This window comes from Pipistrellus hanaki, assembly GCF_964339955.1.
Source record: "Pipistrellus hanaki genome assembly, chromosome: 2".
Taxonomy (NCBI): Eukaryota; Metazoa; Chordata; class Mammalia; order Chiroptera; family Vespertilionidae; genus Pipistrellus; species Pipistrellus hanaki.
Window position 1 is genome coordinate 37625302 of NC_140504.1, and position 25626 is coordinate 37650927.

At 39.2% G+C, this 25626-nt stretch overlaps 1 pseudogene across 1 annotated transcript; it reads left to right on the top strand.

The window, feature by feature from the left end:
- The first annotated feature begins 13462 nt into the window (after window positions 1-13462).
- On the top strand, window positions 13463-13941 carry LOC311617356 (large ribosomal subunit protein eL18-like; annotated as a pseudogene). Its single transcript has one exon. The product of its transcript is annotated as a large ribosomal subunit protein eL18-like (transcript).
- Window positions 13942-25626: the final 11685 nt, after the last annotated feature.

Here is a 25626-nt window from a genome sequence, read left to right on the forward strand (position 1 = left end):
CCGAAACCGGTTTGGCTCAGTGGTAGAGCATAGGTCTGCAGACTGAAAGGTCCCAGGTTCGATTCCGGTCAGGGGCATGTACATTGGTTGTGGTCACATCCCCGGTAGGGGGTGTGCAAGAGGCAGCTGGTCGATGTTTCTCTCTCATCGACGTTTCTAGCTCTCTATCCCTCTCCCTTCCTCTCTGTAAAAAATCAATAAAATATATTTTTTTAAAAAGACTTTCCCATAGTGTGATCATCTTATTCCAGAGAATAAAATTGAGCATGGCAAAATGCCAAAGCACCGTCTTCTTTTTCATAGAGTAAAAAGGAACAGAGAATTTGGAACCAGAGGACATGGGTTTGAGTCCTAGCTCCACGATTTATCAAATGTCTAAACTTGAGCAAATCATACTCTTGGATTTCTCATCCATAAAAAGGGTAATATAACAACAACAAAAATAACAATAATAATAAACTATCTACAGGGTTTGTTTATAACAAATGAGAATCAAATAAGATTTTAAATGTGAAAGTTCTTACAAATGAAAGAGCTCTAAAGGTACAAGTTATTACGATGTCAGAAATACATTATCAAAGAAATACATGATCGAAAATCCTATTTAAGTCCGTTGGGGCATTTTTTTTAATGCCAGCCTAATGAAATGATTTAACAAATAAAGCTTTTCCTTTTTTTTTTCTCTTCTCCTTTCTTTTTAATTGTCGAGTGAAAAGAATGTATAGAGAATGGATGGTAGTTTTTCATAAAGAAATCTTCCAAAAATTTTTCTTCCAAAAGTTCATAAGGTTTATGAAATCTGAAGTGTTATTTTTCTCTTCCTAAGTATTCCTCCCAAAACTATTCCCTGGTCTGGCTTTTATGAAAAATCTGGAGGGAAAACTAAAGCAAGAGAGATTTTTTTCATACGTTTTCATGGTAATGAGAAAAATAAGCACAAGTTGGTGAGCTAAATTAATTAAATTTACGTGACTGTCATTTATCCTGAGATTATGTCCTTCCTACATTATTTAGGGTAGAAATCCCCTTTCTCTTCTGCAATGATGGTGATAGTGGATGGCAACTGTTTTGTTTGTTCTCAATGTCCTTACTCTGCAAAATAAGAAGTTGGCTACCCCATGTCAGGCCCCAATTACTTTTTGCAGTTGGACTGGCCCCTGACATGCCAGGCATGGGAACCCTTGGCTTAGAAGGTTAATTGGAGATGGCAGGGATGGCGGTAGGAAAGCCAGCTCAGCTGCCTGGGTTTTGCTCCCTTCCCCAGAATCCCCTGGGGCCCACTGCCCCACATCCATCCGGGCTGCCGCCAGTCCCTGGCTGTGTATCTGCGCCCCAGCCCCCCTGGCTCCTCATCCCTGTCTGCTTCACTCTCCCAGCCTCTCTTAGCTGGCGTCATCCTTCCAGACACAGCTCCCTAAGTTTGCCATGTTCAGTGACCCTGTGTTGACCCCGAGCCATGATACAAACTATGGGATTGTAATGAATCTCTAATTACCCACAGTACCTCCATGAGTCGTCAGCCCTGCTGCTCAGCTAATATATTTCTCACCAATTTGGTCATCACCAATCATTCAGAATGCAGCCAAACTCTGCGCCTAGAAGCTGGGACACACACACACACACACACACACACCCCAGTCTCTGCCAAATGAGGCTGGCTCTGCAGGCTCCTGGGAATGACAGGATGATTTCCTCCCTTGTTATGAATCAGAGAGGGTGTTTGCACATGAATCATCCAGCTCTGCGTGGGGACCCTGGCCTGACTTTTCTTTGTTCCAGTGTGTCAGGCTGAGTCGATGCTCAGGAACTCAGGGTTTGCCCGTGGGCAGAGGGGTTCGCATTTTTAATTCCATGTGATAATTCTGAAGCCCTACATCTTCTTCTCGACCAAAAAGGGATGTTGCCTAGATTTCATCAAGTGAGAAGCAGCTGGTCTTGATTTTTCCATCAGAAAATGTCATATCTGACCAGAGGGGAAAAATAGCTTCATGACAGTCATAAGAGCTCCCCCGTGTGCCAGGCATTGTGCTACAGCTTTTATATAAATTCTGACTAAAACTAAAACAAAGGTGTTTTACAGATAAGAAAACAGAGGCTTAAGTGATTACATAACGGTTATGTTTCCAAACTTATACAACTAGAAAGCAACAACTTGCTTGTTCCAAAGCATGTGTTCTTCCAAAGTATTTTATACTTGGAATTGGACAGAGATGACTGGCCTCAAAGGGTAGATAGTATTTTAATTCACTATTAAATCCCAGGTGAAAATGTACTCCTAGTTTTCAAAATAGCTCGTGGGATTGTATTTTTTAAAGATTAAATGAGATAATCAGCATGAAAAAAATTGACTTGAGAAAAAAATTAGTAAAACACTTGAGAAAGTGGTTTGCTAATTCAAAGGTGAATTCAATTAAAAGATCTCTGGCACAAATATTAAATGTTCAATATTCAATTATCCTCTTGCCTGTTAAAACTGCTAAGGAAACAAAGATAAATAAGACAGCCCCCACCTTTAGAAATTATTCTAATTTCCTACTTAATACAGTATTAAACATTATATCCTATATAATAAGGAGGTAATAAGCAAATTGACTCTCACACCCTCACAAGATGGCTAAAACCAGGCCAGCAGGGGGGTTAGTGAGGGGCAGCCAAATAACTGAACAGCAGGCTGTGTGGGGTGATTAGGCTGGCAGGTTGGGGGGCAGTTGGGGATGATTAGGATGGCAAGGGGGGCAGTGAGGGGCAACTAGCCGGCAGGGGGAAAGTTAGGGGCAACCAGACTGGTGGGGGGGGAGGGCAGTTAGGGGTAACCAGGCCAGCAGAGGGGGCCAGTTGGGGGTGAGCAGGCCAGTAGGGAGGGGGCATTTGGGGGCTACCTGACCACCAGCAGGGAGCAGTTAAGGGCAACCAGGCCAGCAGGGGCGGGGGGGCAGTTAGGGATGATCAGGCCAGCGGGGGTGGGAGGGAAGTTAGGGGCAACCAGGAAGGCAGGCAGGTAAGTAATAGAAGCCAGCATTCCAGGATTGTGAGAGGGATGTTCGACTGCCAGTTTAGGCCTATTCCTCGGGATTGGGCCTAAACCAGCAGTTGGACATCCCCCAAGGGGTCCTAGATTGGAGAGGGTACAGGCTGGGCTGAGAGTACCCCCATGCACAAATGTCATGCGCCAGGCCTCTAGTTTATAATAATAATGTACTTGAAGTGTTTTAGGGTAGATTACTCATATTTCTCTGGCTTTCTGAATGCAAGATTTGTCATAGCATGAATGATGTCACACTGTCCAACTTGTGTGGGTGGAGAAAGCTTATTGGCACTTGGTATCCGGATTATGCCCAAGGAGTCTGAAAAACATTTTTCAAGGAATAAATGTGTGTGTTCAGTGGTTGTGTCTTATTACAGAAATAGAGGAGCCATAGCAAATGGTCCTATCCTGCGTTTCTGAAGCCAGCCTGTTTTCCTAACTACAGATGTTTTTAATCCAGCGGTATCTTGCAGTGCAATTAATTCCCCTAATTTGCAAGTAATCTGTATGTTTGCTGTACAACAAAGCTTTGTGGTTAAGATAACAATACTTTGTTCTCTAGGCTTACAGCCTTCTTCTACCTCCTAGAACAGATAGTCAAAAGTAAGTTGCCTCTCAGGGAACAATTTCATATCTGCAATCCACGATTCTTAAACCTAGAATCTCTGAAGCATGCCATCTTTCACCTCCTCAGTAAACTAATAGGAGGTGTGAGTTAGAAGAGAATTTGGAGATTAGTTAACATCCTTATTTTACAGATAAAGAAAAGGACAGATAGAAAAGCAAAGTGATTTCAAAAGTAAAGTGATTGACACACAGGATGCTCCTGGGATAGAAACATAGTCAATTGGGGATAAGAAGTTTGCATTACCCTATATTTGAAGGTTTGCTACTGCTGTGATAAACCCTATATGCTGTGTAACCATGAAGATAGTACCATCTATCTATTGGAAAGCTATTTCCCAGGATGTCCATAAGCATTTTGGAAATATGGTCCAAGCACAAGGATAAATTAAGGCATTTATTGATTTATTGAATCAAGAAATGCCTTTTATTGAATAAAAGTAGGGTTCCTAATACCTATTAAGGTATTGAATAAAAGTAGGGTTCCTAATACCTATTAAGCATTACAGTGAATAATAATAGCTACCATTTACTGAGTGTCTTTTATATATCATGTATCACTTCTTTTCACAACAATCCAGGGTGTATCATGAAACCCATTTTACAAAGTAAAGAACTAAGTAATGTGCCTAGAGTCACACATCCTGTAAGTAAAATCAGGTTCCATCTGCCTCTAAAGCTCAGCCTCCCACTCCCGCCATCTTGTAAACCTAAGTGCCAAAATGAGAAGGGGAAGAGTTGTCTCACCCCATTTTCAAAGCATGATAAAATGTTCGTATCATGAATTTAAGTCTGGGAAGAAGTTTAGACAACACATCCTTAACTATGTCTCTACCTGCAAGGGCTTCCCCCTGGATCATGGTCCCCTCTGACTCACCATACCCACTGACTCAGCAGAAGTATGGCTCTCCAATCCGAGATGGAGGAAAGACACCAGTTACCCCTTGAAGGGAAGAGGAGTAAGCATTGATTAGGAGGATCTCTCTATTATCCTCTTGCCTGCTGTTATTGTTTCTACTTGACAGTCGAAGCCTGACTTCAGAAGGTACTTATTAAATCAGAGTGTTAAAGAGGGATTGGCTGTTCCATTTTTAGTCCCTCCTGCACTCACCTGCAGCTGAAGCAGAGAGACAATGGGCTTCCCCACAACTCTGCTGGAAAAAAAAAAAACAAAAGAACACAGCTGCATTGTTAAAGAAGTCAGAGAACTGTCTGAAACAGGCAGCCGATGGGAGTGAACCTGCAGAATAGACATGGGTGACTGTTGTCTGTCACTCAGTTGTGTGCAAAGTTTTTCAGGCTCCTATGCATTTCCCTGTGTAGACCAGTACCTTGCGTTCACCCTTAAATGACTTTTAGAGGACAAATGGATGTTTCCATATGTAAGGAAGGTCTATTTATGATAAGAATGGTGATAACCCAAATTTGCATAAGACTTGCATGCTTGAAAACTTTCCTAGATGACACAGTGGTATACTGAAGTATCGAGGCTCTGGAGACAGACTGCCAAATCTTATAAGGAAGCACCAGACTCCTGATAAATGAATTGCCTGGAGAAACACTTTCAATGTCAGCCTTTCTCCTACTACCACAATATACATGTTTTTTTTGTTGGTTGGTCTTAAAATCAAACTGGGTCCAGCCGGCTTTGCAGTACACATTATGGGTTTGAAGGTTTCAGATTATTTTTAAAAGCCTGATTTATCATTATGTAAATGTTAAGTCATGTATAACACTTTGAAGGACTTATGAAGAGGAAGTTAATTATTGTTCATGAAGTGAAGCCGGTAACTCAAGGACTTGGGAGTGCTCAGAACATTAGGTAACATGTATCATAGTAGCTATCACAGGGAAATGGGATATGATCACCAAATCTTATTTTATTTTCCTCTTTGCTAGGTGCCCAGAAATCTACACCTCTCAGTCCACGTGAACATAAGGAGGTGAGTGTGCCTTTCTGATGGCCTATGGAATGTGTGCAGGTGTGATGAGAGTCACTTCAGAGAGGCAGCAGGAAATGCCCCATGGGGTCTTTCTTCCGTCCTTTTGCTTTAACAAATGGCCAAGTCATGAGCTGAGATGGTGAAGCCTACATCAGCCTGGGTCTCTAGGTGATTCCACAAACCAGAACACCCCACTAACCTCATCAAGATAAATATCACGAGCAAAAATAGCATGCAAAGCATTCAGAATTAATTTATTATTATCATATCATTTCACCTAACCTGACTAATAGTATCCACCACAAATGAGATTTTGCAACCTAACTCTATCAAGGTAGAAAGGGGAGAAGTTCTGAAAACTTGGACAAATGGAAGCCTAGGACTCCTACAACATAAGAATACAAATGAATGTCCTCCACACAAAGATGGGACTACATAAAAGTGACCCCTTTGGTCAGTGAACTAAAGCACAGGTGTCCCATAGGAAAAGATGTTGAGAATATATATTGATCATGACCTTGTTCCTGGAAGGAGTATAAAATAAAAAGAAAGTAGGGCCCACTGAGGAGTCCCATCCACATCTGACTGCTCACCTGTAAGTGTGGGGCTGGGATTTTCATCACCTGTGCAGCCACATAAACCTTCTCGGTTAAAAATTCAGTTAAAGGGTTCTTGAGTTGGTAATTACCTCAGACACCTGACAGAAACAAAAGGAAATCCTTTCTGAAAGGATCAACTATAAAACCAAGCCTTAAAGAATTCTATCAGTTAAAGTGAAAAGCAAAAATACAATACATGAAGAAATAAGCTTGCATTAGTGAGAGTCATCAGATACTTGAATTATCAAGATGAGATAATTGCCACATGGGCAATTTGATTTTTAAGGGGGCAATTCAAGAATGAGTTATTAACAGTGAATTTTTTTTGCATTTTTTATGGTTCTTGGGGCCTCATATACAGTACATAAATATATATTTATTTGCTATTTTTTATTTATATCTTTATTTGCTATTTTTATATCACATATTATTTTTACACAATTTTTTAGTGACTTCTTCCTCAGTGCTTCCACTGTCCTTTTGTTCTTTTCTTTTTCTTTTTCATGGACACCATGTTCTTTGGAAACTTGTTTAGTCAGAGTTAATGGCCTTTTAGGCTTCCTCAGGGGTCTTCAAACTACGGCCCGCGGGCCACATGCGGCCCACAGAGGAGTCTGATCCGGCCCGCCAGGTTTTTTGGGCAGTGAGCGCAGCCGAGGTGTTACAGTAGGAATTAGTAGTTCATATAGTCCGGCCCTCCAGCTCTCTGAGGGACCGTGATCTGGCCCCCACTTTAAAAAGTTTGAGGACCCCTGCATAGGAGTTCACTTTTTGAATAATAAGAATTATATGTCGGGAGGAAGGGGCACATCAGGATTTTAGAGATGCTTACATGGGGCATGGCCATATAAAAGGTACGGAACCACTGCTACAGAGTAATATGCCTCAACCTGGAGAATATGTATTTTCTTATGTAGATATGTAGTATTTTTTTTAGTTTCCTATGTTCTAATCTAAAACATAAAGCAATACTCAAAATAGTGCATACATACATTGCTTCTATAAAATTCAAGAACTAACAAGATGAATCTATAATAGAAATCAGAATAAAAAATGTTTCTTAGAGATAAAGGGCAGGATTCCTAAATGTGAAAATTCCTGAATTCTTTGACTGAAAGAGGAAGTCTTAACTAGTGTTTGGGAATATATCTAGTGCCTCGTTTAGAGATAAGTCAAAGGTCAAAGTAATTAGCAAGATTATTGCTTGTATTGGATAGATTACCTCAAATTGGTTTTGCCTGGTTCTTTTAAACATTCCCTTAATATAAAATTCTTTGTTCTGATTCTATGTTCATCAAGCAATCTCCTATACCTCAAGGAAGAGCTTGCACCATCTACCTAGGTTTAAACTATTTCTGATGCCTGAGGATAATTTGTGGGTAAATAAAAAATAAAATAAAAACTGACCACTGATTATGATTTGGCTTCTCATACACTTTGATTATGAGAAAAGAATTTTATGCCAACCTGAATGGTCAGGTTATATTTCTTATTGAATTCATAAAATAGGCATGATTCTGTGTGCCCTTGAGTTAGTGGGAGTTCCTCCCCCTGGAGCTGATCATCCTGAAACATAATATCCAGGTCTTGAACAGAGTCCACATCCAGCTATTCTCACATTAGGTGACATTGCTATCTCACATCCATATTCCAACCCTTTTTGTTGATTCCTTCATGAATTACATGACTGTGTAACCAGCAATGAAAATAAAAGTTACAAAACTATCTATACTAATAAAAGGGTAATATGCAAATTGGTCAGGACACCCTCACAGTAACACTGAACAGTTTGCTGCGTGAGGCGACCAGGCCACCAGGAGGGTTAGTGAGAGACAACCAAATGACCAAACAGCAAGGCTGCATGGGGTGATCAGACCAGTGTGGGGGAGTGGGGGATCAGTGAGGGGCAACCAAATGACTGAACAGCAGGCTGTGTGGGGTGACCAGGCCAGCAGGGGGGGGGGGGAGTGAGGGGTGACCAGGCTGGCAGAGGGGACAATTGGTGGCAAGCAGGCCGGCAGAGGAAGGGAAGTGAGGGGTGACCAGGCCAGTGGAGGAGGGGGGAGCAGTTAGGGGCAACCAGGCCAACGGGGGAGGGGGGGCAGTTGGGGTGACCAGGCCAGAAGGCGGGGGAGGGTTGCATGTGGAATGCAATGTGTATTAAAGGAAAAACATCTTAGAACAGATTATTGGAGGTGACCAGGTTGGCAGGAGGGCCAGCAAGGGGTGACCAGGCTGGTGGGGGAAGAGCAACTGGGGACAACCAGGCCAGCGGGGACGGGGGGAGGGGGAGGTGTTAGTTAGGGGTGTTTAGGCTGGCAAGGAAGGCAGTTAGGGGCGATCAGGCAGGCAGGCAGGTGAACAGTTAGGAGCCACCAGTTAGGTCCTGGATTGGAAGAGGATGTCCAACAGTTGGACATCCCTCAAGGGGTCCTGTACTGGAAAGAGTACAGGCTGGGCTGAGGGGACCCCCCCCTCATGCATGAATTTCATGCACCAGGCCTCTAGCAATATATTAAGTCATTCCTGAAACTCCACAAATTTTTGAAAAGACAACTAACTCATTCTATTTTATTAGTATATTCAAATTTTGATATGAAAATTTGCTAAACCAAACAAAAGGATGTGTACACATAAAATTGTGTTTTGAATTTAGTTTTATGGGAAAGTTATGATTTAGGGGGAGAGGGGGAAAGTTTAAAATCTAATGAAGATAAGCAAGTGAGCACTGACCAGTGGGTAAGCTGACTTCGTGTAGACTTACCTAGTGATGATTTTGTTCGAGATAATAAGCGGTAACATAAATAGCCAACAAAACCAGCTGAACCTGTTAGGACTTGAATATGATAAGCTTGTTTCTCAATAACCACACCTCACACCCCCTTTAGTTGACCTTTTTTTTTTTTTTTTTTAATCTGACTTTTTTTTTTTTTTTTTTTTTTTAACCTGTCAACAAATAATACCAACTCAGGCTGCTTCTGGTCCATTAATTCTGCTTGGCTCTCTTTGAAATTTTGGACAACATGCTTCTCAGGTGATTGCAATATGAGTCAAGTAGAAAAAGAGGTTGTCAACAGTCCCAGTGAGGTCCTCAGCCCTGGCAGTGGGCTTCATGCAAGCCTGGTGCTGTCACCACATCCATCAGGCCTGGAGCACACTGTTATTATCACAACCAGTCATTCCCACTGCCATCACAACAGGAGGGAGGAAAGCCTTCTCTTCACATCTGACTGCAGGCAGCTTGATCCCTGTAACCTTGAGAAGTACAGAATGTCACAGGTAGGAGTTGCCCTGTGGCTCATCTATAGATTCTTTCCTTCCTGCTTTGCCCCCCGCCCCCCTTCCCAAGTTTTCATTCTTCTCAAACTGGAAGACAGTCATGAATGAGACTGTCTGAGCACAAGGATTTGGCTACAAGCCAAAAGGACAAACTGAAAGTATCCCAGAGGTAAAGCAAGGGTATAATTTTGGGCCGCTGCGGAAAAGAATGCCAAATCCAGGGGCAGAGTCTCTGGGAGCACTTGACCGTGCTCTTTGTGAATGAAAACTGATCGCTAGCTTCAACCAGGGATCCTTAGCAGGACCTGTTTCTGAGAAAATAATAAAGACAGTAAAGTTTACCATCTTTGTTTAGCATTTCCATTTCCTGCCCTTCTTTGCTGTCTGCTAATAAGGACCTGTTCTCTCCTGGTGGTCTAACTGGCCCTTGATTCTGGCTGATGTTGGAATCGTCCGAGTTATAATTCATGCAAACGATGAAGGACTGCTATACCTTGCTGCGATGCTTCTAAGCATTTGAATATGAATGGGGGATGTATGTCAATTCAGAGAAATAAGGCTTGGTTAGTGAATGTTTGCTCCTCTCAATCCAGGCTCCTTTGCTGCTTAGTCAGTCTAACAGGGGTCTTCAAACTACGGCCCGCGGGCCACATGCGGCCCGCAGAGGAGTCTGATCCGGCCTGCCAGGTTTTTTGGGCAGTGAGCGCAGCCGAGGTGTTACAGTAGGAATTAGTAGTTCATATAGTCCGGCCCTCCAGCTCTCTGAGGGACCGTGATCTGGCCCCCACTTTAAAAAGTTTGAGGACCCCTGAAGAACTTGATGTCATTTTTCATGGGTTGGTGAGAACAGCATGGGGACTAAGTTTATTTAAAGCTAAAAACTCAGAGCTACAGCTGCTGTTAAGTACCTCCCTATTCCACTTACCAGATGCTTTACATAGGTTATCTCACTCAGTCATCAGAAAAACAATATTAGATGGATACTACTGCTTCCATTTTATAGAGAAGGAAAAAAACTGAAGTAATTCTAAGCAACTAAATGTGAGAGTTAGTGAAACGCAGAGCTGGGCTTTGAAAGCCCTTGGTCTCTCCACTATACAATATAGTTTTATAATTAAAACATTTAAATCAGGTTTTCAAAGTAGCAATAGAATATAATTATGACATTGAAAGAGGTGATTAGGATATATTTACCTGCTCTATCCACCAGCCTCAAAGGGGTATTGTGATGATTAAAGAGCTTCTCCAAAAATCTTGGCTTTTTCCTAAGAAACTATTAGAATAAATCTCTATTTCAGTCTTTTAAAAATATACATATCCTTATACCTGGACCACAAGGAAACTACCAATGCCTTCTAAGAAGAAATAACACAAACAGCATTCTCTGATTAAAATGCAATGAAACTAAAATTAACAACAAAATAAAAACTAGAAAGGAACTTCCACCTAGAAATTAAAAACATGTTGTTAAATAAAACAAAAATTGTAAGTGGAAGAAGCCAGACACTAAAAGTACATACTGTGTGACTTATGTATACAAAACCAACAAGAAAAACTTATCCATGATGATAAAGATTAGAATAATGATTACCTCTGAGTTTTGCCTGACAGTGAGTAGATGAAGATAATCTAAATCTTGATCTAAGTGGTAGTTCCTTGGGTATATACATGTATGAAAATTTGTCAAGCTGTACACTTAAAATTTGTGTATTTTAATGTATGTAAATTATGCCTCCATTCAAAAATCAATTAATGCAATTCACCACCTTAAAAATTAGAATAAAGTATATTATCACTCTATAGTTAGAGAAAAGGAATTTGATAAAATTCATCACCTGTTGTTTTTTTTTTAAATAAGAAACTAAAAATAGAAAACTAGGAATAATAGGAACCTCCTTAATCTGATGAAAAATCCTACTGAAATAGAATACTTAATACTGAAGTGCTGAAATTTCCTCTGAGATCAGAAATGAAGCAAAGATACACATTATTGCCACCCTTATTCAAAAGGTACTGGAGGTCCAGCCAGGACAACAAATCACTGTCATTATTTATAAATGGCATAATTGTACCTGGAAAAATCCAAAATAATTTAAAGGTAAGTTATTATACTTAGAATGTGAATTTAGCAGGGTTTCAATATCTGATCAATTTATAAAATTAAATTGTATTTTTATAAATAAACAACACTATTATAAATCTAACAATAACACTGAGTTTAGATACCTTGCCTTAAATATAATAAAAGATGCACAAAACTTCAACATAGATAACTTTAAACTATTATTGAAAGAAGTTGTAAAATCCCTAAATAAAGAGATATACCTAGTTCATGAATTAGAAGAGTCCATGTTGTAGACATGTCAATTCTTCCAAAATCAATTGATGGACTCAAAGTAACAGTCAAAATCCCAGCAAGGATTTTTGGAGGGAGAAATTAACAAGTTTCTTAAAATTTATTTTTTAAAATGCAAAGAACCAGAAACATACAAGGTAGATTTGAAGAATATATTTGGAGGACTTATGTCACTGGATATCAAGCTACATTAATTAAGACAATATTTCACCAATTTAAGCTTAGGCAAATGGACCAATGAAATGCAAGAGGGAAGCCAGAAACAGACCCTGACATACACACATGATTTATGGTGAGGTCATATTACAGAATCATGAACAGCAGAACTGTAACAAACTGGATATCCAAAGAGAAAACTTAATCTTGATCTTACATTATCTTACCTAATAATAGAAAAACATGTAAATCAACCGTACCTCTGCTACATCACCAGCCAATCAGGATTGATATGCAAATTAACCCAACAAAAAGTGGTTAATTTGCATACACAGGCACTGAGTGACAGAGGTGGATGCTGTGTCGTCACCATGGCATCAACACAGGCATTCTGATCCACCCCTGGTCTCTCAGGGCTTCTGGGCAGCATGGGAAGACTGGGTCAGATTGGAAAGAGGTGGCTCCAGGGTCTGAGCAAAAAGGGGCTGGGCCAGAGGGGAAAGGCAGTGCTGGCAGCCAGGGAAAGGAAAGCCCTTTCTAGCACGAATCTTTGTGCATCGGGCTTCTAGTGTCATATAAAAATTCAATTTTAGATGGACTGTAGGTGTAAATATGTAAGTAAGTTTTTAGAACATGATGCAGAAAAATACCCTCATGATCTTGTCAAAAAGCAAAGACTTCTCAAATAGGAATTTAAAAAGTACTAATCATCAAGAAAAAATTGATGGTTGATTGCATACAAATTAAGAACTTCTGCTTATTGCAAAACTCATTTTGAGGATTAAAGGGTTACAATGCAGAGTATCTTGCAATTCTCAGATATATCCAGAATATTTAAAGAACCTCTTTAAATAAAAAGTGAGATAAATTTAATAGATACATAGCCAAGGACTTGAACAGACATGTTACTTCTCTCCAAAGAGCTAAATCAATTTTGGCACATCCAATGGCGTACTATGCCACTGTAAAAAAGAATGTGAAATATCTCTATTCACTACTGTGCTATGCTAGGAGAAAAAGGGAACGTGGAAAAGAGGTTGAATGGCAATATAAATATGTATGTCTGTATTATACTACCTCTGTACCAGTTTGGCAGCATAACCACACAGAAGGGAAATATCCCAGGTAACTTTAAAATGCAGTATTTTGAATATTCATCCCTAGTGGAATAAATATTCTAAGGATCAAAGAAATGCAAACACAACTTATATTGCTTTCAGTAATCATCTTGATGGTGGTAGTCTGAATATTATTCTGATTGTTATATGCTATTGTAAGATAAAGCAATTAAGTAATTATTTTAGTTCCAGAATCAAGAATGTTGGTGAGGAACAAAATGCAGCTATAAGAGGAGTTTAAGTAAAAACCCTATAGTCCTGAATTTGAATTGGAAGCATCCGTGAGAAATTATGATGTGTTTTGTCTTAAAAAAGTACTTTTTTCTGCCCCTTCCAGACCTGGTATGACAGGAGGCATGATCATGGGAGTGCACATTCACTACAACAAAGACCAAAAGGCGCCCAAGAGCCAGGCCATCTACTTCGGACTGTTGGCTAAGCTGTACAGGTTTCTGGCCAGAAGAACCAACTCCACCTTCAATCATGTGGCATTGAAGTGGTTGTACACAAGTCATACCAACCTGCCACCTCTGTCCCTTTCTGGGATATTGAGAAAGTGAAGCTTCATGGCAGGGAAGGAAACGCAGTGGTTGTAGGGACTACTAGTATAACCAGTGATGTGTACATGCAGGAGGTGTCCAAACTGACAGTGTGTGCACTTCGTGTGAGCAGCCACCAGAGCCAGCTCCTCAAGTCCAGGAGCAAGATGCTCACCTTCGATCAGCTGGCCTTGGACTCCCCCAAAGACTGTGCCACCATCCTGCTTTCTGGTCCTCAGAAGAGCCAAGAAGTGGACAGGCATTGTGGCAGGGCCCCAGGAACCCCTCACAGCCACTCCTAATCCTACCTGTGGTCCAAGGCAGTGTTTTTCAACCTTTTTTGGGCAAAGGCACACTTGTTTCATGAAAAAAATCACGAGGCACACCACCATTAGAAAATGTTAAAAAATTTAACTCTGTGCCTATATTGACTATATATAAAGTAATTCTCTTGAATAGGAATCAAATCAACACAAAGAAAGTATTTTATAATTACTTTATTATGAAATATTAAGTAAACAAAATAGTGAAAAATTATAAAATTCTTGTCTTGTCTGCACCTACGGCACACCAGGCAACATCTCGCGGCACACTAGTGTGCCTCAGAACAGCGGTTGAAAAACACTGGTCCAAGGGCTGGAAGTTCAAGTACACAAGAGGCCCATGGGCCAGCCACTGCTGCAAAAATTAACCCCAGATCCTAACTTGTTATTAAAAGATTTGCATGCAAAGAATTACTTATTTCTTAGCTTTGTTCACTGAAAGGACCTAGAAGCAATGACCAATCCAGAAGCAATAGACACCCTTATCATCCAAATGGTGATCTTTAGTAGATACAACTTCCTATGATTAAAAAGAACCAAGGATCCTTGGAAAAATGGCTGACTCTGGGTGTGGGGCAGGCAATCTACAGCTTGTCATACCAGAATGCAAGAAAAATTAGGACTATTCAAATTTTTCCCAATAAATTCACTTATCAACTTGTAAAGGTCTCCACTGGTTAACGATAGAATAATTTGAGCAGTAATAACAATGATATTTAAAAATGGATTTAAACTTAACAAGTATGTTTTATTTATTTTTAAAATATATATTATTGATTTTTTTTTACAGAAAGGAAGGGAGAGAAATAGAGAGCTAGAAACATCGATGAGAGAGAAACATTTATCAGCTGCCTCTTGAATACTGCCTACTGAAGATGTGCCCACAACCAAGGTACATGCCCTTGACCAGAATGGAACCTGGGAACCTTCAGTCTGCAGGCTGACGCTCTGTCCACTGAGCCAAACCGGTTAGGGCACAAGTATGTTTTAATTTGTGAGTTTGTGATACTTTAAAAAATGCTTTGAAAAAAATGTTTTGATTACTTTGAGAAAATGTTAAAGATTTAACTCATTTAAAAACTGGTTAACACGGAAAGAAATATTTATTCTGCCTCAAGGTAAACAAATAGTTGATAAAAAAAAAAAAAAATACTTCTTTGGAGAAGTGTTTCAGCTAGTAAATGCAAAAGGAATAATAAAAGAGTGCATTTTGCAGCTCTTAATGAATTAAAGGATCTAGGCAATGATCATTAGTGGCTGTTAACATGTCAAAAAGAGAGACAACCAGACATTTTATGTCTCTTGATGGATATATACAAAATAAAATATTCTTGCTTAAAAAAGTCAAACCTGAATCTGATCAAGCCTCTATTTCAAGAAAACATTCTCAAAATTCTAAGGGACTATGAATAGCAAAATGCACAAACAAAAAACTACAAACTTTAAAAAGAAAAAATGTGAAAGAGAACATATAGATTAAATGAGGCTTAAGAGATATATTAATCAACTGCAATTTATGTAGTACCTTATTTGGATCCTAATTTAAACAAAAAAAGTATGTCCAAAACAGCCAGGAAATCTTTAACTGAGATACATATTAAAATATTTACAGAAGAAAGTTAATGTCAGATTAGTGAATGTTTGCTCTAATAGCTATGTGATTTCTATGCAAAAATCTCAATTATAATAGTTTTTAAATTAAAATGCTTTCTGAGGCATCTGATATAATTATAGACACTCTGACCAACATTTTAATTAATCCTACTTATGATTTATCTTTCATAATATATTCTAAAAGAATATTACTTCTCTCCAAAGAACCCAGCTTGATTTGGTCACTTATAAATCATGTCACTTTTTTGTTATTATTATGCTTTTTTTTTTTTTTTTAACTAAACACCCATTCAGGAAAGCAAGATACACAATAAAGAAAACTTTGATCTAAAATGGACTATTAAGGCATATCTTAGATGAAGATGAGAACAAAATGAGACTTAAGTCAAATTTCATAACAAAAAGGACTAGATAATATTTTCATAATAAAAAAAAATCAAAATATACACTCAGGTAAGGTGGCTCCAGTCTGCTTTGCAAGGTACAAACAGTCTGCAGAACATTGGGCACCATATGTGAAATGTGTCACATGCAGAACTAATTGTTAGAAAGAAAGCAATTATGCATATTGTATATATAAAAATTGATATATAACTGTATACATAGATATACAGATTAATAGGTCTACATATAGATATGCATAAATAGAACATGGAGAATGTTTTAAAGTAATTCCTTTGATTATTTAGTATCGGGGGCTTGAGAGGTAGATGAGCACATGACCCAGATCCATTGGGGGAGTCTTTGAGCCAGCGTGGAGCAGGAATGACAATGCAATCCAGTTGAGACACAAATAAGAAACCTACGTGTGAAAAGTAGTAGGAAAGCCTCAGCATATGTGTGAGTGAGGATTTGATGATAAATTATGAAATATTTATTATGGTTTTTCCCAGACTTTTGGGTCTCAGAGACACTTAAGAGAACGTTTTAGCCTGGCTGGCATAGCTCAGTGGTTGAGCATCAACTTATGCATCAGGAGATCACAGTTTGATTTCTGGTCACACCACATGCCAGGGTTGTGGGATCAATTCCCAGTAGTAGGTGTGCAGGACGCAGCCAATCAATGATTCTCTCTCATCATTGATGCTTCTATCTCTCTCTCTCCCTCCCTTCTCCTCTGAAATAAATAAAAATATATTTTAAAAGAAAATGTTTTAAATAATGGTGTTGGCATAAGGCTACCGACTTTCTCTTTTTTTAAATAAATATATTTTAAATTATCATCTACTATCATTGTCACTTTATTGAAAATGGTATTTTAATGAAAAAAGTGGGAAAGACATAATTTTGAAAAGTAAAAGAAAAATAGTCCCTTTTGAATTACATATATTAATGACAGATATCAGTCTGGATATCATTTTAGCAGAGCTAACCTTCCATTAAATTCTTTTAAAACTCAAATTATATAAATAACTTATATTCATAATAAAAACTTGAGAGAACATGGAAAACCATGAAGAAAGAAATTTGAATCTCCCCATCCAAAGATAATCACACCTTGGTATGCCTACACTTGGCATTTTCAATAGATAATTGATAATTTTCATTACTCAAAAGTTATTTTTGTATATATACTCTTCTTATATTTTTTATTTAGCACTATATCAGAAATATTTTTCAAGGAAATATATATTCTTTCACAACATGATTTTTAATAACTGCACAATATTATACAGAGGTGGTCAAAAGTAGGTTTATAGTTTTGAGTACATGAAATGCAGAGTTTATTCTTGTATCATTATTTATTAATTATTGTATTATTTTCCATACAAACAACAAAAACCTACTTTTGCTTACCCCTGTGTTTGTACAAGTACAGAATAATTTACTTAATCAATCCTTCTTTGTTTTTTAAAATTTCTTTATTGATTAAGGTGTTACATATGTGTCCTTATTCCCCCAGTAACTCCCACCCACTCATGCCCTCACCCCCCTGGTTCCATGACCACTGGTTAGGCTTATATACATGCATATAAGTCCTTTGGTTGATTTCTCCTCCTTACCCTCATCCTCCCTTAACTTCCCTCTGAGGTTTGATAGTCTGATCGATGTTTTTCTATCTCTGAATCTGTCTTTGTTCATCGGTTTATGTTGTTCATTATATTCCATAAGTGAGTGAGATCATGTGATATTTATCCTTTTTTTTTTTTTTTTTTCAAATGTTGCTCTATTGTAAGCAATATTTCAGCCAGTAAGTACAACCGGGGTCTACTTAACAGTAGTAGCATACCTGTCACCATTTCCTGTCCTCTGCCCCCATCCATGCAAACTCTCAGCGTGAACATTTACAGAAGTCCCTGAGGATAGAAGCTTCATATGTGTTCTCTAACAATTTAGCTCCCGTTGGGGGGTAATGGCTCTTCTTGTGAACATTCTCAGAGCACATTGGTGTCCCCTGGAAACCACTGGTGTCCCCAAGAGGCTTTAAGTGGCCCACATTCCACTTACTATTTGGAGGAGGCCTAACTCCCATAACCATTTGTGTTACTTTGTGTGAGAGGGATTCAGGCCACCCATTGCTGCCTAATGCACAAAGCCCTTTCCTGTCGCCCATGAAAACAGTTCCTTCAGCTTCTGCCATCAGGTGCTCTTTCTGACGCCTCCGACACTAATGTCTGGTTTGTCAGGGAGCAGACAGGATGCGGTCCTAGAGGTGCCCTGCTTCCTCAGGCTAACCCCAGCAATGGTGTGAGTACACAGGCAGGACTCCAGCTTTGAGGAGCACTTTGGACACCTCTTCACCTGGAGTAAATCCCTAGAAGTGAATTCCTATGTACACTTTTAAAGGCTTTTAATGTTGTTCTAGGCTGAATTTCATCTTCACCAAATTTATGTGTTGAAGTCCTAACTCCCAGTAACTCCGGATGTATATTGGGAGACTGGGCCATTAAAGAGGTGATTATGTTAAAATCAGACCCTTAGGGCAGGCCCTAATCTAGTCATACTGATGAACTTATAAGAGGAGGAAATTGGGACACACAAAAAAAGAGTCTCACTCATCTAGGGGAAATGGTGAACAACATAGACTGATGAATAAGAGCAGACCCAGCGATAAGGAGCCATGGGTCAGACTGTTGGGCCTCAAAGGGAGGGTGGGGAAAAAAGGGAGAGATCAACCAAAGGACTATGTGCATACATATGAGCCTAACCAATGGTCAAGGACAATAGGAGGGTGGGGGCATGAGTGTGGGGGGGTTTGTAGAATGGGGGGTTGAGGACAAATATGTGATACCTTAATCAATAAAGAAATTAAGTTTAAAAATAATAATTTTTTTTTTTAAAAAAAAAAGAGTCTACAAGCCTTTGAAGGCCTCAGGAGAAACCAAACCAAACCTGCTGATATGTTGACCTCAGACTTCTAGCCTCCAGAACTGTGAAAAATAAATTTCTATTGTTTTAGTCACTCAGCCTGTGGTCATTCATCTGGTATGGCAGCCCTAGGAAATGAATGCAAATATACACTCTAGAATCGGGCAAATCACTTTTCACTTTCCATGTCATTGTCTTCTTTTATTGTTGCCATGAAATTGCAGAATGTAAATTTAGGAAGGACTTGAAGACCCCTCGATGAACACTGACAACAAAGCAGTTCTCTCTGGGATGGAGCACAGAGCTTTGTACTAAAGATGCTGAAGTTGCACCCAGACTTTTGAATCATTCTCTAAGAACGGGGCCCAAATTTGTATTGCACCAAAGTCTTGTCCATATTTCTAGAACTTTCCCATTAAAAAGACCAATCACGGCTTTCAATGAATAATAAGAATAGAGGGGGAAAGGTATCATCCTTAATTGATGGCTGAACAGGCAATAAAACGGAGGCCTCTTGGAGGCTGTTTCCAAGCAACTGCACCAGCCTCTCTTCTGGGTAAGGTGGAGTGCCAGTTTCTGTCTCCAGTTCATGTCAATAATAATTTCTCATCCATCCCCCCCCCCCAAAATGTTGCTTGCCCTGAAGTGACAATTACAAAGAGAATGTGGATGAAAATTACAATAGGTGCTAGCACTTACTGAGCATTTTCATGCTAAGCACTCTGAAAAGGGAATTACAAAATTAACTCATTTAATCTTTACTACAACCCAGAGCGAGATGTTATTATTTCCATTTTTCAGATGAGGAAATGAAGGCACAGACTTAGGTTTATAACATAGTATCAGAAACAAAATACAACCCCTGACTTGGAACCCCATCTAAATGATTCAAAAAGAGAACCTTAAACTCCTAAGGGATTTTCAAAGAATAGGATCATACTTCAAAACACAAGTGTGTGTTCTCTACGTGGAATGAGGCCAACTATGGAAGATCGTGGATAGATTTAGACCCAGCATTTGGAAGGGAAGGTGCTGAGTGTGGGTCTTGTGAGGTAGCTCAGGCCATAGGGAACCCATGGTACCCAAAGTGCATGACAGCAGATGGAAAATGGTAGTCCTTGCAGCCTGGAATGTGAGTTCCACAAAGAGCAATAAGGAGCTTCTGTAAGTCCAGGAGAGCCAAGGCAATGCAGACTCTCATTCTGGGAAAAACATGGACAGACAGATTGTTGACACTGGGATTTCATACAGGGAAAAAGACAGGGGTCAAGGGGCCATGACCAAGCCACCAGGTAAAACTAGACTGTCTATAAGAATAGCCTGCTGCAGTGTCACTAAATGAGTGAAATAGGACAGCTTAAAGTCACTCCTTAGATGGCCTTCAGCTCAGTGTCTGAGTGTGTGTGTGTGTGTGTGTGTGTGTGTGTGTGTGTGTGTTTCCTGACTGCACATTTAGCTGTAGGAGCTCATTGATTAATCAATCCCAAGATCATCACACTGGGCCAAGAGCACATCCTTTGGAATCAGACCGAGGCAAATGTGAACTCTAGCTCTCTCTCTCTCTCTCTCTCTCTCTCTCTCTCTCTCTCTTTCCCCTTCTTCTCTGAAAACAATTTATATATATATATATATAGAGAGAGAGAGAGAGAGAGAGAGAGAGAGAGAGAGAGAGAAACATCAATGATGAGAGAGAATCATTGATCGGCTGCCTCCTGCATGCCCCCTTCTGGGGACCAGGCTTGCAACCTAGGCATGTGCCCTTGTCCAGATTTGAACCTGGGATCCTTCAGCTCTATACACTGAGTCAAACTGGCTAGGGCTCTTAACTCTTTCTTTACTAGCTTTTGGACTCTCACTAATTATTTAACTTCTTCTGAGCCCAGGATTTATAGGATTCTGTAAACTTTCACATTGGGCTTTCATCAGCACACATTTTTTTCTTTCTAATTAAACATGTTTATAGTTGTATTGCTATAATTTCACTTTTGAAAGCTTCTCATTAGTAAAACAGTACCTGTGGTGTGATGGGAACTCAAGAAAAAAAAGTACTGAAATTGATAAATCAATCAATGCATTATTAGATGAATTTAGCCTCAAACACTTCCCACATATGGATCTGAAACCAGGAATGGAGATGTGGGGGTAATAGCTATGTCTTTTTTGGACTTACTGAAATCTAGCTCTCTAAACTCTAGATTTTCTTTGGTATTCCTTTCCTTAACTGGTAGGAATTCACTCTACCTATCCTCCCAATGTTCTTTTCATCCAATTCTTTCCCTTCTGTTTCTTTCATCTGCATTTCAATTAAGATAGTTGGCCCTGAGAAAGTTGGGAATAAATTCCACTTCTTATCATTATAAGGAAAAAAATCATTTTACAGATATTTTTTTAAATCTATTAGAGAAAGCAGTATTATTATTGGGATTAAAGGACTATATTGTCTGTTTCTGGCCTAGAGTTCAGAGAAAGTCTCAGCTTGGGAATAATATAGAGCTAGTTGCAGGAAAGGTACTAAGTGTTGCACTTCATCTACTTAGTGCTATTCTAATCCCAACTTTCTCATAACATCTTTCCATTGAATTCCTTATCATCATAGGCAGTTTTTTTTATGCAATTCATGTTTCTGTATATCACATGCTAAAATGAAACAAAGACCAGCCAAATGTCATAAACCACCCAGAAGCCTCTTCACTCCTTTGAGGAGACCAACAAATCTATTCTTAATGGTATTCCTGTTAAATCCTTATAAACAGTAGTTAGTCTCCCATGGCCATTTAAGAGACTTTTATATGGTTTTTGAAATGCTCTCCAGCCATACTGCTTTTATCTTTTTTTTTTTTCTTTATTGATTTTTCTCCTTAAGACTTTAATTCACTCTTCTGGGGTTGCTACAGTCAAAAGAGAAAGTCTGAAGATCACATAGAGAGAACATTCTCATCCAGACTAGGTCACATGCATCTCACATAAGAATACCAGCTTCCTGCAGATAACTGGTCCTTGCCTGCGTTTCAAGCCTTTTCAGCCTCTCTGTTCATTTTTTCCCCCTATCCCTTAGTATTTGAGACTTAATCTTTCCTCAGTTTTATTCTTCACGCTGAGCTCATCCGAAATGTCCCAATAATTGCTACCGGCTAAATCTAATTTCATCGTTCTGAAAATTCCTCATTGAAACCAGCCCTGTAGAATATGAATCTGATCATTTCTGCAGGTTAGTGTGACATTTGGGCTTTGCCAATAAACTATCGTACAAGCATAGATAATTCCTGGGTGGATTTGATAATATTTCTAAGAGATACAAGGCATATGACATTTAGCTAACTGCTTTACAAAACACCATTTAACTTGATTAAAGCATCATCTAAGTGGAAATCTTTTTTTTAAATCATGTGGTGACTAAACCTTTATAAAGCTTAATACTCTGCTGAAAACAATCTTTAGTTTTTATTGTGAGCTAGACCAAGTTCTGGATGCACTGGGATAATGATAGCTTAATCTATTTTATATTCCAGATGTTGTGTCTATTAAATTATCTGAGTCCCTATGATATGCTAGGAATTCTGTGAGGTATTGCATATAGAATTTAAGAGAATGTCAAGTCACCGTAAATATGGATATATTTACAAATAGGCAAACAAATGAATGACATCCTAACAAATATATATTTGAAGTACATATACTAGGGTTCAGTATGGGAAGTCAGAGAAGGTTTCCTGAGGGATGTGGCATTTGATATATTTCATTGAAATATCTTTGAAGGAGACTATTAATTTATTCCTTTACAAGTTCTGCTTTTATTCCTTAGGCTGAAATAGTCATTATTACTGTCATCATTATTATTACTGTCATATTAAATTGCTTATAGTCTTGTCATTTAGAAGATACTAGTAACATTTCACAACTTATTCCAATTGTCCTCCCAGTATTAGGGATAAGAGGGGTACGAGGCATGTCTGTAAAAAAATAAAGTTTGACTTGAAAACATTTTTTCCTTCCTCCTGATATCCTATTTTCCCCCCGAGTCTATTGGCATCAACTCTGTGTCTTAATCTAGCTAGACCCCGTTAAAGTACTAATTGCTAAGTAAAGATCTAACTTTTGTTCTTCCATATGTTTGCATTTTAACTGAGCAATAGCAAAACCAAAATGCCATTGAATTACAGAGCAGTAAAGCTATAATGATGGAATGATTGGCAGTAGGGTTGATATTTGGAGAGCAGAGTGCCACTGGGGCCACTTCTACGGATTAAATAATTTAGGAGCCAAGGCACAATGTACTCATAAAATTAATGATGGGATAAGCATCTCTATTATGTTGGTTTAATGGGTACATTGATTTTCCTCAAGGTCACAGAACAAAAAATGCAGTTGACAGGAATCAAAGTCTCTTAATTTCTCTGTTTCTAGTTCTATTAGACAATCCTGCAAATTATTATTATTACTATTTTAAATCCTCAACCCAAGACATTTTCCCATTGATTTTTAGAGAGAGTGGAAGAAAGAGAAGATAGAGAGAAATATTGATGTGAGAGAAACACACCAATTGGTTGCCTCTGAACAAGCCTCAATCAGGCCTGGGCCGGGAAGGAGCCTGCCATGGCGGTACATGCCCTTGACCAGAATGGAATCCAGGATCCTTCAGTCTGCAGACCAACACTCTTTCCACTGAGCCAAACAGACTAGGGCTATTCTTTATTAATTATATTAATTTAAATAGTTAATTAATAATGATATTCACTGTGTGGTGATGTGTAATTTGGACTCTTGTTTTCCTGTATATTATTAAATCCCTAAACAACCAGGTGAGGAAACTGAGGTTGTGAGGGGTTAAGAGGCTTCCCCAAGATCACACAGCTGGTGGTAAAGTTGGAACTGGTCTGATATGTGAGGGCCCAGAGTCTGTCATTGTCACCTCTCCTTTGGCAGGTGGAAGCTGCTGATCTTTTTTACCTTGGCATAATCCTACCACTGTCCACTGTGTGGCCAATTGAAGAAACCAGCCTTCCATGCAAAGGTAGATCTTCTGTGGTCAAGGATATAAAACACCTGTGTTCTGAGACCAGAACTTCCACCAAATTCTCTTAAGGTCTGTCCCACGAACATAGGATTTATGAAGCCCAGGTATTCTAACTTTTATTATTTTTGCATTTAGTTTTTGTATATTTATGACACCAAAATAGAAGTCATGCAATGCCCATAGCAACTCAAGGCACAGAGGCCCCAGAGACCCTGGATACAACACCCTCCGCACCCTCCCGCCCTCCTCAAGTGGTATTAGCGCACTTCCTGTGTGATTCTGACGTGGAGTCAGCTGAAGTCCTAAGAGTTGGCAATGAGCTCCCCTCCATAGATGGCATTTATTTAGAAAGCATGACTGGTGGCTTCATACATTGGAGGGAAGGGGGAGGGGGAGCCAAAGAGAGGAGGAGGAGCCCTCGGCAGAATTCCAAGTTCCGTGGCTCTGGCCCCATGGAACTTTGGAAACAAGAATCAGGCTTGGGCTGCACAGGTTCCAAGTCACAGGGCTTCCATGGCTGGCAAGCGTCGAGCCGGAAATTCAGTTGAATAGAGCCCTAAATGTTTTTTTGTTTGACATTCATGCTTAACAGAAAATGATGAATCCATTAGCAACTCCTTCCGTTGCCAAAAGAAACAGACTTGCACTTGTAGATTGCTTTCATTCTGCACTATCAAGCCACTGCATGTGCTGCTTTCACAAAGCTGACAGTCATCTATCATTTTTAAATGGGTTTAGAGGTACAGTCGTCTTTGTCTGGAGTGTGTGGATGTGTCAGCGTGAATGCGACTCATTAAAACAGACTGATCCAAACAGTTTAAATAGGATTCACAGTAGGGGGAAAATGTTTTATTTGAGGTTTGTTTGGAATTATTTTGAAGTTTGTCACTAATTTTGAAAAACAATGGGCTCATTTTCCTAACTTCTTTTTTCCCCCTGAGATGTGTCCAAGTGAACAAATGGCTATATTATACACACTGTTTCAAAAACATGATCTTTTGGAAATGAAGAAAGATTCTATGATGATGAAATTTTAAGAGTTCCCTTGTGCTCTAGAACATTTCACATTCTTAAATGATTCCCTGAAACTCCCCCAAGTGTCTCTGTCTCTCCTCAGCCCCTGACTCTCAACCCATAAATGACATCTTTGAGCATACTCTTTAGACCCATTTTTCATCATTTCAATTAAACACTCAAGATATACCTTTTGAAGTCAATGGTTTAACATGTGGATTAAATCTTCCATAAAATGGGTTCAAATATTAGGAGGAAAGCACCTGGCTATATGCCCATATGCATCTGGGTTCCATAGGACGCTGTTTGTTTAAAATACTTCAAGATGTTCAATAAAATTGAATGTAGCCATACTCATCCCCAGTGTGAGCCTGTGGGCCTTCAACTTGCTTCCCAGTGGCTCCATTCTCTCTCTCTCTCTCTCTCTCTCTCTCTCTCTCTCTCTCTCTCTCTCTCTCTCTCTCTCTCTCTCTCTCTTCTCTCTAACACTAATATCATGTTCCTAAAGCAATAATAGAATAATAGAAGTCCAAATTGCAGGAATTAAGATCCAAGAAGACCTTAGGTGCATATCAGTAAAGATTAAAGTAATTTTGTCCAGACTTTCAATACAACTAATACAGTTGATTTTTTTGAGTTTTATATGTGGTTACAGAGGGATATTCAAAATGTTTAACACCTGCAAGTCCTGGGCACAGCCAACCAGAACAGGC